The 11,257-nt window shown below is 48.6% G+C and overlaps 1 protein-coding gene and 1 pseudogene across 1 annotated transcript in view; both read left to right on the top strand.

The window, feature by feature from the left end:
• Positions 1–11,257, top strand: part of TREX1 (three prime repair exonuclease 1) — a 97,459-nt gene that overhangs the window by 19,221 nt on the left and 66,981 nt on the right. The window lies entirely within an intron of this gene.
• On the top strand, positions 941–1,714 carry LOC144339473 (small ribosomal subunit protein eS26 pseudogene; annotated as a pseudogene).

Consider the following 11,257-nt stretch of genomic DNA (forward strand, 5'->3'; position numbering starts at 1 on the left):
GCAGTGGAGACCAAGGTAGAAGATAAGACAGAGGGAGAGAAATTGTAGAATCATGTACAAAGAATGTCACTTGCCAAAGGAAACAGGAATAAGTAGGATCCCACAAGGATCTGCAATTCCCAGATAACTTAGGTTAAAAGGTGGGTAAAATTGAATTGCTGTTGGGCTTTCATTTTCCAGAAACATGGTGGCCCAGAGCAAAGCATGTATAGCACCTCAGCATTGTTCAAAACTACAAACAAGGCCGGGCGCGGTGGCTCACTCCTATAATCCCAGCACTTTGGGAGGCCGAGGTGGGTGGATCATGAGGTCAGGAGACCGAGACCATCTTGGCTAACATGGTGAAACCCCATCTCTACTAAAAATACAAAAAATTAGTCGGGCATGGTGACGGGCACCTATAGTCCCAGCTACTCAGGAGGCTGAGGCAGGAGAATGGCATGAACCCAGGAGGCAGAGCTTGCAGTAAGCCGAGATCGCGTCACTGCACTCCAGCCTGGGCAACACAGCGAGACTCTGTCTCAAAAAAAAAAAAAAAAAAAAAAAAACTACAAACACAAAACAAAACTAAAAAATCCATGGTTAGATGGCTGGAATAGAATACAAACTTCCAAAATTGGAGAATGAAAAAAATCCAGAAAATTCAACAAATGCTGAAGTTAATGTCTTATTTCATAGAATTCCAAAGGCTACATGATGAAATACAGGCCTCCACCAAATTGGTGGTGAGATCAGAAATCTACAAGATCCGGGACCCTCAGAAAAGTAACACTCCTTGTAGGTAAACTGAAGGAAAATCTATTAGAGAAGGGTGAACAGCTACCTCCCTCAGCTTCAGAGATGGGTGAAACCAGGATAGAAAAACAATTATCTTCAGAGAATTCCTAACCATAACAAAAAACTCACATTTGGGATTTATATCAGTCAAGGTCCCAGGATGATAAAGATGTCACATATAAATTAAGGTAATTTGAGGAAGGTTTAATAAAGGGGCTATTATAATTTGGGGCAGTTTTTTTTTTTTTTTTTTTTTTTTTTTTGAGTAGATGAATTGGCTCTCTCCAGTCTGTGCCTCCAAGATGACGAAGAAAAGGAACAACAGTCATGCCAAAAAGGGCCATGACCACGTGCAGCCTATTGGCTGCATGAACTGTGCCTGATGCGTGCCCAGTGACAAGGCCATTAAGAAATTCGTCATTCGGGCCGGGCGCAGTGGCTCACGCCTGTAATCCCAGCACTTTGGGAGGCTGAGGTGGGCAGATCACAAGGTCAGGAGATCGAGACCACGGTGAAACCCCGTCTCTACTAAAAATACAAAAAATTAGCTGGGCGCGGTGGCGGGCACCTGTAGTCGCAGCTACTCAGGAGGCTGAGGCAGGAGAATGGCGTGAACCCGGGAGGCGGAGCTTGCAGTGAGCCGAGATCACGCCACTGCACTCCAGCCAAGACTCTGTCTCAAAAAAAAAAAAAAAAAAGAAATTCATCATTCAAAACATAGTAGAGGCCACAGCAGTCAGGGACATTACTGAAGCAAGCCTCTTCGATGCCTATGTGCTTCCCAAGCTGTATGTGAAGCTATTAATACTGTGTGAGTTGTGCAATTCACAGCAAAGTAGTCAGGAATCAATCTCATGAAGGCCACAAAGACCGAAAACCCCCACCCAGATTTAGACCTGCGGGTGCTGCCCCATGACCCCCACCAAAGCCCACGTAAACAGCTGAGTCCTTCAAGACTGAAGAATATTCTCTGGAGAAAAATAAAATAGAAACTGTACTTAATATTGGATGTTGAGTGTGTCGGTGTCAGATAGGGTGGGGATTTTGTGTGTGTGTTAGACCAAGTGTGAAGCAACACATAGTATTTTCATGGGGAAGAAAGCTTATTCATGTAAATTAAATTTTAATTGTTTGCAGTCATATCCTTGCCCTCACAATTTGCATAGCTGTGTGAAATAAAAGAGGGTTTAGGCATCTGTAAAAAAAAAAAAAAAAAAAAAAAAGCCGGCGCAGTGGCTCATGCCTGTAATCCCAGCACTTTGGGAGGCCAAGGCAGGCGGATCACAAGGTCAGGAGATCGAGACCATCCTGGCTAACACAGTGAAATCCCGTCTCTACTAAAAATACAAAAAAAAAAAAAAAAGCCAGGCGTGGTGGCGGGCACCTGTAGCCCCAGCTGTTCGGGAGGCTGAGGCAGGAGAATGGCATGAACCTGGGAGGCGTAACTTGCAGTGAGCTGAGATCACGCCACTGCACTCCAGCCTGGGTGACAGAGCAAGACTCCCTCTCAAAAAAAAAAAAAAAAAAAAAAATGGGAATGAAAAAGTTAAGAGAAGCCACAGAAATAATCTAGTGTTATTCTAACACCTCTTTAGTGGCCATCCCTCTGGTCTTAGGTGGCTATGGCCACCCACTTCTGACTTAGACTCAGTAATCCAGGTTTGATTTTCTTTCTTCCTCAGACACGGGAAGCACTACTTGGTAGGCATCATCCAGTGGGAACTAGCTAACCATCCCCTACCAGTGAGGGTGATAAATAGGTCACTAGGGCACAGCAAGGCACTGAAGGATAATAGCTGGTTGTAGCTGGCATAAAGAAGGGGTGTTGAATTTTACCATCTCGCCTCTTCCATTTCCCAGTATGGCCTGAGCTTAATCACTACTGCTGAGTGGAGGTTAGCTAACTCTAGACTCCAGAGAATTACACAAGGCCATTCCCTTTATGAGAGCACCTCTACCAGATGGCATCACTTTAATGGATGACATTCAAGATAACATGGGAATGGTTTACAGATTTGACTGATATGTTCTATTCAGTAAAAATTTCACAGGAGATGGAAGCATCCCTATCACCACCCACATATGTGTTCCATGGAAAGCACTTGGGACAAACCTAGACCTGCTTCTGATGCCCAGGAGATAAAATTCTAATTGCCCCTGGACCAGGTAGCAACGTTGGGTGACACTTGGGAGAAAAATGGATCCTCTGCTGCTGGTTTCAGACGGCCTATGATTTTAACCCCTCCTCTGCTGCTGTGCCTCTTCCTTACCTGAGAAGTTCTTACCCTCACTGGTGTTGACTGTACCTAGTCCGACATTACCTTCTGGCTGCTAAAAGAGGGGTCTATGTTCTTGTAAGCACATTTCACTGTATGTGGATGTCTACAGCAAGCTTTATAGATACCCAGGGACATACAGCCAAGGGCCAGAATATATCATTCTGCTAAACAGATATATCAAAATCTTCTCCTTTGCCTGGCTCTTCCCACTAAATACATAGACTGGCTGTGAATAGGCTTTGAAATTGTAGTTTGTACCCTTGCAGTATTCTGGGTCCTAAAGATGCTTTCACTGACTCCAAGCCCAGGCATTACAAAATAACATACCATGTAGATTATGATTATGATTATTAAAGAGATCAAGACAAGATCTCACTATGCCACCCAGGCTGGCCTCAAACTCCTGGGCTCAAGCCATCCTGTCTCAGCCTTCCAGAGTGCTAGGATTACAGGCGTGAGCCACAGTGCTGGCCACAATTTTGAAAGAATCTCAGACCATGGGATCAATTGTTAAAAATGAGCCAAAGACAGCCTCCAAGTATTGACTCCGGGACTGTTTATTTTTTATTTATTTTTTAGACGGAGTCTTGCTCTGTCACCAGGCTGGAGTATGTGGCACAATCTCAGCTCACCGCAACCTCCGCCTCCCAGGTTCAAGCGATTCTCCTGCCTCAGCCTCCTGAGTAGCTGGGACTACAGGCATATGCCACCAAGCCCAGCTAATTTTTGTATTTTTTAGTAGAGACGGGGTTTCACCATGTTGGGCAGGATGGTCTCGATCTCGTGACCTCGTGATCCGCCTGCCTCGGCCTCCCAAAGTGCTGGGATTACAGACATGAGACACCACGCCTGGCCCTGGACTGTCTGATGCAGGCTGAGACCCATTAGCCCAAGATTCTGGGGACAAACTCAAATTTTTACCTACGTAATTATTTTTTAAATGGCCCAAACAAGCAGATTTTTAGTCCTTTAGAGCCTGCCTGCTTTGCATGCTATCTCCCATGCCATCCCTCCCCACAGACCTCATCTGACAGCTATTGCCCTTTGGTAAGATAGTGCCTTCTGGTTATAACACCCTAGGCTGCTACAGCCATTCAGAGCTCTCTGACCCAGAGATTCCCATCTGCTCCCATGCCCCTGCTGCTGAGCAACATCACCTAGACACAAAGGTCCCCACTCCCATCTCCTCTCCAAGTGTTCCCTTGCTCTCCTCCCCTTCTGGATGGTGGCTCCTGCACCTCAAGCCTCTAGACGGTCTCATGCTCTCACACGACCCTACCCAAGCCCCACTCAGTAAAGTTTGCTGCCTCCCATGGTCACATATTTTTCTTTGATCAGCTCCCAGGTCCCTCAAACCCCTACAGATCTGTATCCCAAATATATAAAGAGCTCTCGAAACTCAGTAAGAGGCCAGGTGTGGTGGCTCATGCCTGTAATCCCAGAACTTTGAGAAGCCAAAGAGAGTGGATCACCTGAGGTCAGGAGTTCAAGGCCAGCCTGGCCAACATGGTGAAACCCCATCTCTACTGAAAATACCAAAATTAGCTGGGCATGGTGGCAGGTGCCTGTAATCCCAGCTACTTGGAAGGTTGAGGCAGGAGAATTGCTTGAACCAAGGAGGCGGAGACTGTAGCGACCCGAGATCGCGCCATTGCACTCCAGCCTGGGCCACAAGAGTGAAACTCCATCTCAATAAAAAGGGGAAATAAAATAATTCAAATAAATTCATATAATATGATTACCAAAATGCTGCTTTCAGGAGAATACTTTCCTTTGTGATTGTTGGAAATCTCACATTTGAAAGATTAGCAATACCTCAAATTATTTTGGCATAAACTTGAAAAAAATGAAATATTTAGAAACCATAATTTGAAAAGCAGCAAAATATGTTAATCTGGAAACTAATATATTTTCCTGGGTTACAAGTAAATACTTTATCCCCTTATAAAAGCACACACACACACACACTCAATCAGAAGCACATGGTTTTATGGCAACTCAGTAGCTTCTCCTTTTTTTCTTTTTTTGAGACAGGGTCTAGCTCTGTCACCCAAGCTGGAGTACAGTGGTACAAACATGTCTCATTGTAGCCTCAACCTCCTGAGCTCAAGCAATCCTCCTGCCTCAGCCTCCCAAAGTGCTGAGATTACAGGCAGGTGCCACCACGCCTGCCCTCAATAATTTTTTTTTTTTTTTTTTTGAGACAGGGTCTCACTCTGTCACCCAAGCTGGAGTGCAGTGGTGCAATCTTGGCTCGCTGCCTCAACCTTCCAGGCTCATGTGATCCTCCCACCTCAGTCTCCTGAGTGACTAGGTAACTGGGATTACAGGCATGCACCACCACCCCTGGCTAATTTTTGTACTTTTTGTAAAGTCAGGGTTTCGCCATGCTTCCCAGGCTGGTCTTGAACTCCTGGGCTCAAGAAATTCTCCCACCACAGCCTCTCAAAGTGCTGGGATTACAGGCATATAGGATCCAAAAGTTGACAGAGTTAAAAGGAGAAATGGGCATAGCCGTGGGAGGTGTGAGAAGGCAGCCAGTGAGAAAGCAAAAGACTGAAGAACAAGGAGACTGGGGTGGGGAGTAAGAAGCAAAGAAGGACCTGTGCTTGGCTAGTCCTCCAGGGGACCCAGGGACCCCCAGTCCAATCATGGACTGAGGACACAGAGGGGCTCAGGAAGTGGCCTGAGGCCCCCCGGCGACAGCAGCAGGGTAGGAGGTGGAACCTGCACAGCATGGAGCAGTGGAAGCCTGGGGTTCCATCTGGAGACATGGGTTCTAGTCCCGCTTGCTGTGTTTTTGGGGCATGTCACTCCATGTCCCTGGGTTCAGCCTCCCTGGGGAAGGAGGCTCTCTTCACCCTTCCCCAGCCTGGCCCTCACAAATGATGATGCCAAAACAGTATCCTTCATGTGTGGGGTTAGCAATAGGGGTGCTGGTCAGACAGAGGATAGAGGCAGGGCCTCTGGCATCGTGGGGAGCCTGGATCTTGCTCTGCAGTCTGGGAGAACCCAGGGAGAACCCTGGGCATGGGACGAAGAGGCAAGAAACCTCTCAGGCTAGATGACGGCCTCTGTGGGCTCACACCGTCATCTACCCTAGGAGAGGCCAGGGCAAGGTATGTACCCTGCTGCTTCCTCCTTGTCCTCCTCCGAGGCCTCAGGCAGTCGCCCAGTTGGGTCACTCTTCACCAGCGTCAGACCTGGCACCTCGGCATTGAGGGCCAGCTCTTGCCCACAGGCTCTAGAGGCTCTGAGGGAGACCAGGGTCCTTCCGCCTCCTGTGACAGTTTGCACAGGATGCTCCCTTTGGAAAGATGGTTAGGGACTTGCAGCTTACAGAAGAGGAACCAGAGGCTTGGAAGAGATGACTGTTCCTAGGTGGTCAGTGCCAGGGCCTGGCCAAAGCCCACTTCTCAAGCTGTAAGTCCATGGAGTGTTCCACCAGAACATCATTCCTCAGTGAGCACAGCCTCTGCCTGTCCCCAATGCCACACACACACATCAAACATATACATCAAATATACGCGCACGCGCGCACACACACACACACACAGTTCTGCCGCCCCCACTCCAGTCAGCAACCTAGGCTGGGCACAGGCACGAGGGGTTGTCTCTGCATGGGGGCTTGGGAGTGCCCCACACACATTTCATTGGGTGTGGGTAACCAGGCGCCCTGGCCCCCCTCAACTCTGGATGGGTCTGTGCCTGGCCCTGCTGACTTCTGCCCTGAGATGAAGCTGTAGACACAGACTGTAGCGTGGAGTCTTCCTTGGGTCTCTATTTGCACACCCAGCATCCCACCCAACCTGGAGAGAAAGTGAAGAGAAAGTGAAGAATGCCCAAAATTTGATGTTTCCAAGATCCTTCAGGTGGACAGTGCAGCACCGCCCAAGGAGCACTAGGGCATGGAGTGTGGTGGAAAATTCTGCAAGCCAGGGGGCTGGAAACCAAGTCCTGCTATGGCCATGACCTTGTGGCGCTGAATAACAAAGCACCTGCTAGGTGCCTCGCAGGGCAGCAAGTCCTCGGGCCAGAGGCAGTTTTCTGCCCACTTCTTCACTACTCAGCAGTCCAGAGGCTGCCCTACCATTTGGGCTCCCCTCTCTGGCTTTCAGGTGGCTTGGCCAACGGGACAGGCTGACAGGAGTCTGGACAGTGGGGAGGAGCAAGAGGCCAGGGTAATTATTCCCCCAGCATCCTCCCTCCAAAGCTTCCACTTTTAGCCATAGCCCCACTGGTCCTGATTACTACTCTGTCCCTACCCCTGGAGCCCGGGACTGATAACAGCTGTGCTTCACCGCCCCTTATCAGCTTCCCAGAGCCCGCAGCTCTGTAAGTAGTCCCCTCATTAAACTCTCTTCCAGCTGCATCTTTCCTGGTACATGCTGTCAGTTTCCTGCCGGGAGCTGGACTGATCCAGCAGTTGACAGATGTTTCTTCATCCTGCCAGATGCCAGCTTGGGATCCAACTCCATGACACAGGGTGGCTCCTGCCACATGCCAGAATGTCCCCGCCCTTCTCTCCAGAGGCCCAGTCAGTGAGAGGAGGAGGAATTAGAATCCAGGTCTCCTGACTCCCAGAGCAAGGCTCCTGTCACTCCACTCCCTGGGGCTTCTTGGGCCTGAGATCTTGAGACAAGTCTGGTGGTGGAGGAGGTCTTGAGCAAGAGAGGCTTGAATCCTCTTCCTGGTGGCACCCATTCACTAGGGCAGCAGGTGCCCCAGCAACACCAACTCACCAGTGTGGGTGGAGGGGCCAGGATATCAGGTTCCCAGGCACCTGCAGCGTCAGTGAGCATGCAGCTCCTGGCTTCCCATGGGCGCCACTGAGTCAGCAGTCAGGGGCTGTGGGTAACACTGCTGTCCCCTTTGCCAGCTTATAGGTGACAGAGGCTTCTATAGTCACTCACCGCTGGATAACTACTACCCTTTTTGTCCTTCACACACTTTCATAATCAATCCCTTATATTTAAATTCCTTCCATTGGAAACACGTAGAGTGGTTTCTGTTTTCTTTTTTTTTTTTTTTCTTTTTGAGACAGAGTCTGGTTCTGCTGCTCAGGCTGGAGTGAGGTGACGTGATCTCGGCTCACTGAAACCTTTGCCTCCCAGGTTCAAGTGATTCTCCTGCCTCAGCTTCCCCAGTAACTGGGATTACAGGTGCACACCATCACACCCAGCTTAATTTTTGCATTTTTAGTAGAGATGAGGTTTCACCATCTTGGCCAGGGTGGTCCCGAACTCCTGACCTCAGGTGATCCACCCGCCTCGGCCACCCAAAGTGCTGGGATTACAGGCATGAGCCACTGTGCCCGGCTATTTTCTTGACTAGTCACTCACTGATATCTGTTAGCCCAGGACTAATAATAGCTGTGCTTCACCACCCCCTTATCAGCTTCTATCTCAACTACGTCCTAAAACATAGCTCACTCTAAAACCAGAATTCACGTTAAAGACAAGGTAAGATTATTCACTACGCTCCAGCACTACTGAATTCCACTGTTGTGATTTCTCTCTCTCTCTCTTTTTTTTTTTTTTTTTTGAAGAGACGGAGTCTCACTCTCACCCAGTCTGGAGTGGAGTGGCATAATCTTTCACGGCAGCCTCAAACTCCTGGGGTCCAGCAATCCTCCCACCTCAACCTCCTAAATAGCTGAGACAAGTGTGTGCTACCATGCCCAGCTAATTTTTAAAGATTTTTTTAAAAGATAGGGTCTGGCTATCTTGCCCAGGCTTGCAATTTATAGTGCTCCAGACACCCTCATTGGTAGCTGCTTCTGATAAATTCCACACTATGGCCAGAAGATGGCAGCAAACCACCAGCTTCAGCCACTCACCTGTGGCCCAGGACACCGGACCGTTTCCAAAATCTGAGCTTCACATTCCTAGACCTGCAGAGGTTCTCTTCATGGCCACCTGGACAACTGGCAAACCATTCTGTTTCCTTACACGTGCACATATCATCCAGATAACTGAAACTCTTATCAATAAAACCCCAACATCACAACCAGGGCATAAATTCTCTTTCAAACATCATGGTGATATCCTTATCTTAGATTTTTGGTAAACATTTGGAATTGGATAAACCATCATCCTTAATTAAGACAGAACACTTTCTCTTTTTTTTTTTTTTTTTTTTGAGATGGAGTTTCACTCTTGTTGCCCAGGCTGGAGTGCAGTGGCACAACCTCGACTCACTGCAACCTCCGCCTCCCGGGTTCAAGCGATTCTCCTGCCTCGGCCTCCGGAGTAGCTGGGATTAGAGATGCCCGCCACCACACCCGGCTAATTTTTTGTATTTTTAGTAGAGACGGGGTTTTGCCACATTGGGCAGGCTGGTCTCGAACTCCTGACCTCAGATGATCCACCTGCCTTGGCCTCCCAAAGTGTTGGGAATACAGGAGTGAGCCACTGCGCCTGGCCAACAGAACACTTTTAAAGAGAGATCCATAAAACATCACCAGTCAGCTGACCTAGGTGGTTTGGGTGTATCTGTTGTTCAATGTGCCATCCTTAGGGAACCCGGTGGAGGAAACACATGCATCAGCAGCCATTGGTGCCCAGCAGAACACAGCTGGGTTCCCTGTATCCCCCAGCACAGCCCAGAGCCACCTGTTGGCACTGGCCAATGGGATCGAGTCCTGACCATTGGGAAGGTTTCAGGTGGCTTCTAAGAATTCCAACATTCATGAGCATAAATTCAGTTGTTATCTTAATTAGCACATGACTCTTTCAGTATCAGAAAATTAGTAAAAATATAGAACTCCTGAGTCATGTAACCATTTGGACAATTATTCCAATTTTTAAGTTGGTGAAAGCTCTTTTTAATAAAGCAAATCACTCCATAAAATGCCTTAAGGAGCCCCGGGTGGTAATGAGAAACAAAGGCCCTTTATATGCTAACAGGTTTGTGAAAAATGTAATAATGAGGGCACACTTTCGTTGCAGTCTTAAGAAAAAATTAGGAAAAAATTGATCAAACTGAATTACAAATGTTCTATGCAGCAATTGTGGCCATAACCCAAGTTAAGTGATCACAAATTCTTGCTGGTGTTGGAATCTCCATTCTTGGTCATGGTTTGGAGCAAAGACAGAATTTCCTATCTTCTTGTGCCAGGTTTTTCTTCTCTATGTCTATATAACAATGTTCTGTGGCAGCCGAGCCATGACTCAGTGAGTGACTCAGAGCACGTTCAGTACTCACCCCTCCCGCGGGCATGCACCCAGGCGTGCAGGCACATGGCCCCCCTCTCCTGGGAGCCTTCACCTGCCCCTAAAACCTGCATGGGCCTGAACCTGGAACAGAGAGGCCTCTGTAACAGAAGCACGGCTCTGTCGAGGTCTGTGATGCTGACCAAGGCTGTTTCCCTCTGTGCCTGCTTGAAGTCCACCCCAAGTGGATTTCCCATTCACCCTGCTCCTGGAGATGGTCAAGATGGAGACCCATTCCACAGTTTGGCCAGAGCAGCCAATGGGGGAGAGTCAGGACCATTCTGGGTGGCTACAAAAACCTGGCCAGAGCATCCAAGCTCACATGCTCCCAAATGATGGCACCTGGCTGCTGACCTGACTGTGCTCCCCACATCCAGCAGAAATGGGAAAGAAGGGACAATGAAGCCACTGCAAAGAATAGCAGCTATGACTACCCCTGGCACAGACAAGACCAACATGGCTCCTTAGGGACAAGGACTTTGTGGATGGCTTTATTTAGGGCCAAAAAGAGGCAGGGGATAGGAGTCCTCCTGGAGTTCTATCAGTCTCTATATCTCCAAACACTCAATGAAGACCCTGAGGGGAGGATGGGTCTCTGTGCCAAATGAGAGGAAATGCTAAGGGTCACTGGGTTATGAAGGGTAAGCAGAGGGCCAAAGGGATGAGCCCTCTGAAGGCGTCAAGGCAGAAGGGCCCTCCTCTCATCTGCCAGGCATAGCTGCCACCCTATCTCTTCTGTTCCATGGGGGGCTGGCCTTCTGCTAAGGCCGAGGGTGGTCTCAGTCAAGAGGGGCATCAATCCCCTGCCCTACAGACCCAACTAGCAACATGAGAGCAGGTAAGACAGTCTCCAAGCTCACCTCCAGCTACAAATCAGGAAGAATCATATAAGGCGGACTTCATGGAGGCAGACAGTTTAGGAGCCGGCCCTAGGATGCCCTGATTTGGAAAGCAACACAGAAACCCTAAGTCCAGGAACAGGACCAT

This window comes from Macaca mulatta, chromosome 2 (assembly GCF_049350105.2).
Source record: "Macaca mulatta isolate MMU2019108-1 chromosome 2, T2T-MMU8v2.0, whole genome shotgun sequence".
Classification (NCBI taxonomy): domain Eukaryota; kingdom Metazoa; phylum Chordata; class Mammalia; order Primates; family Cercopithecidae; genus Macaca; species Macaca mulatta.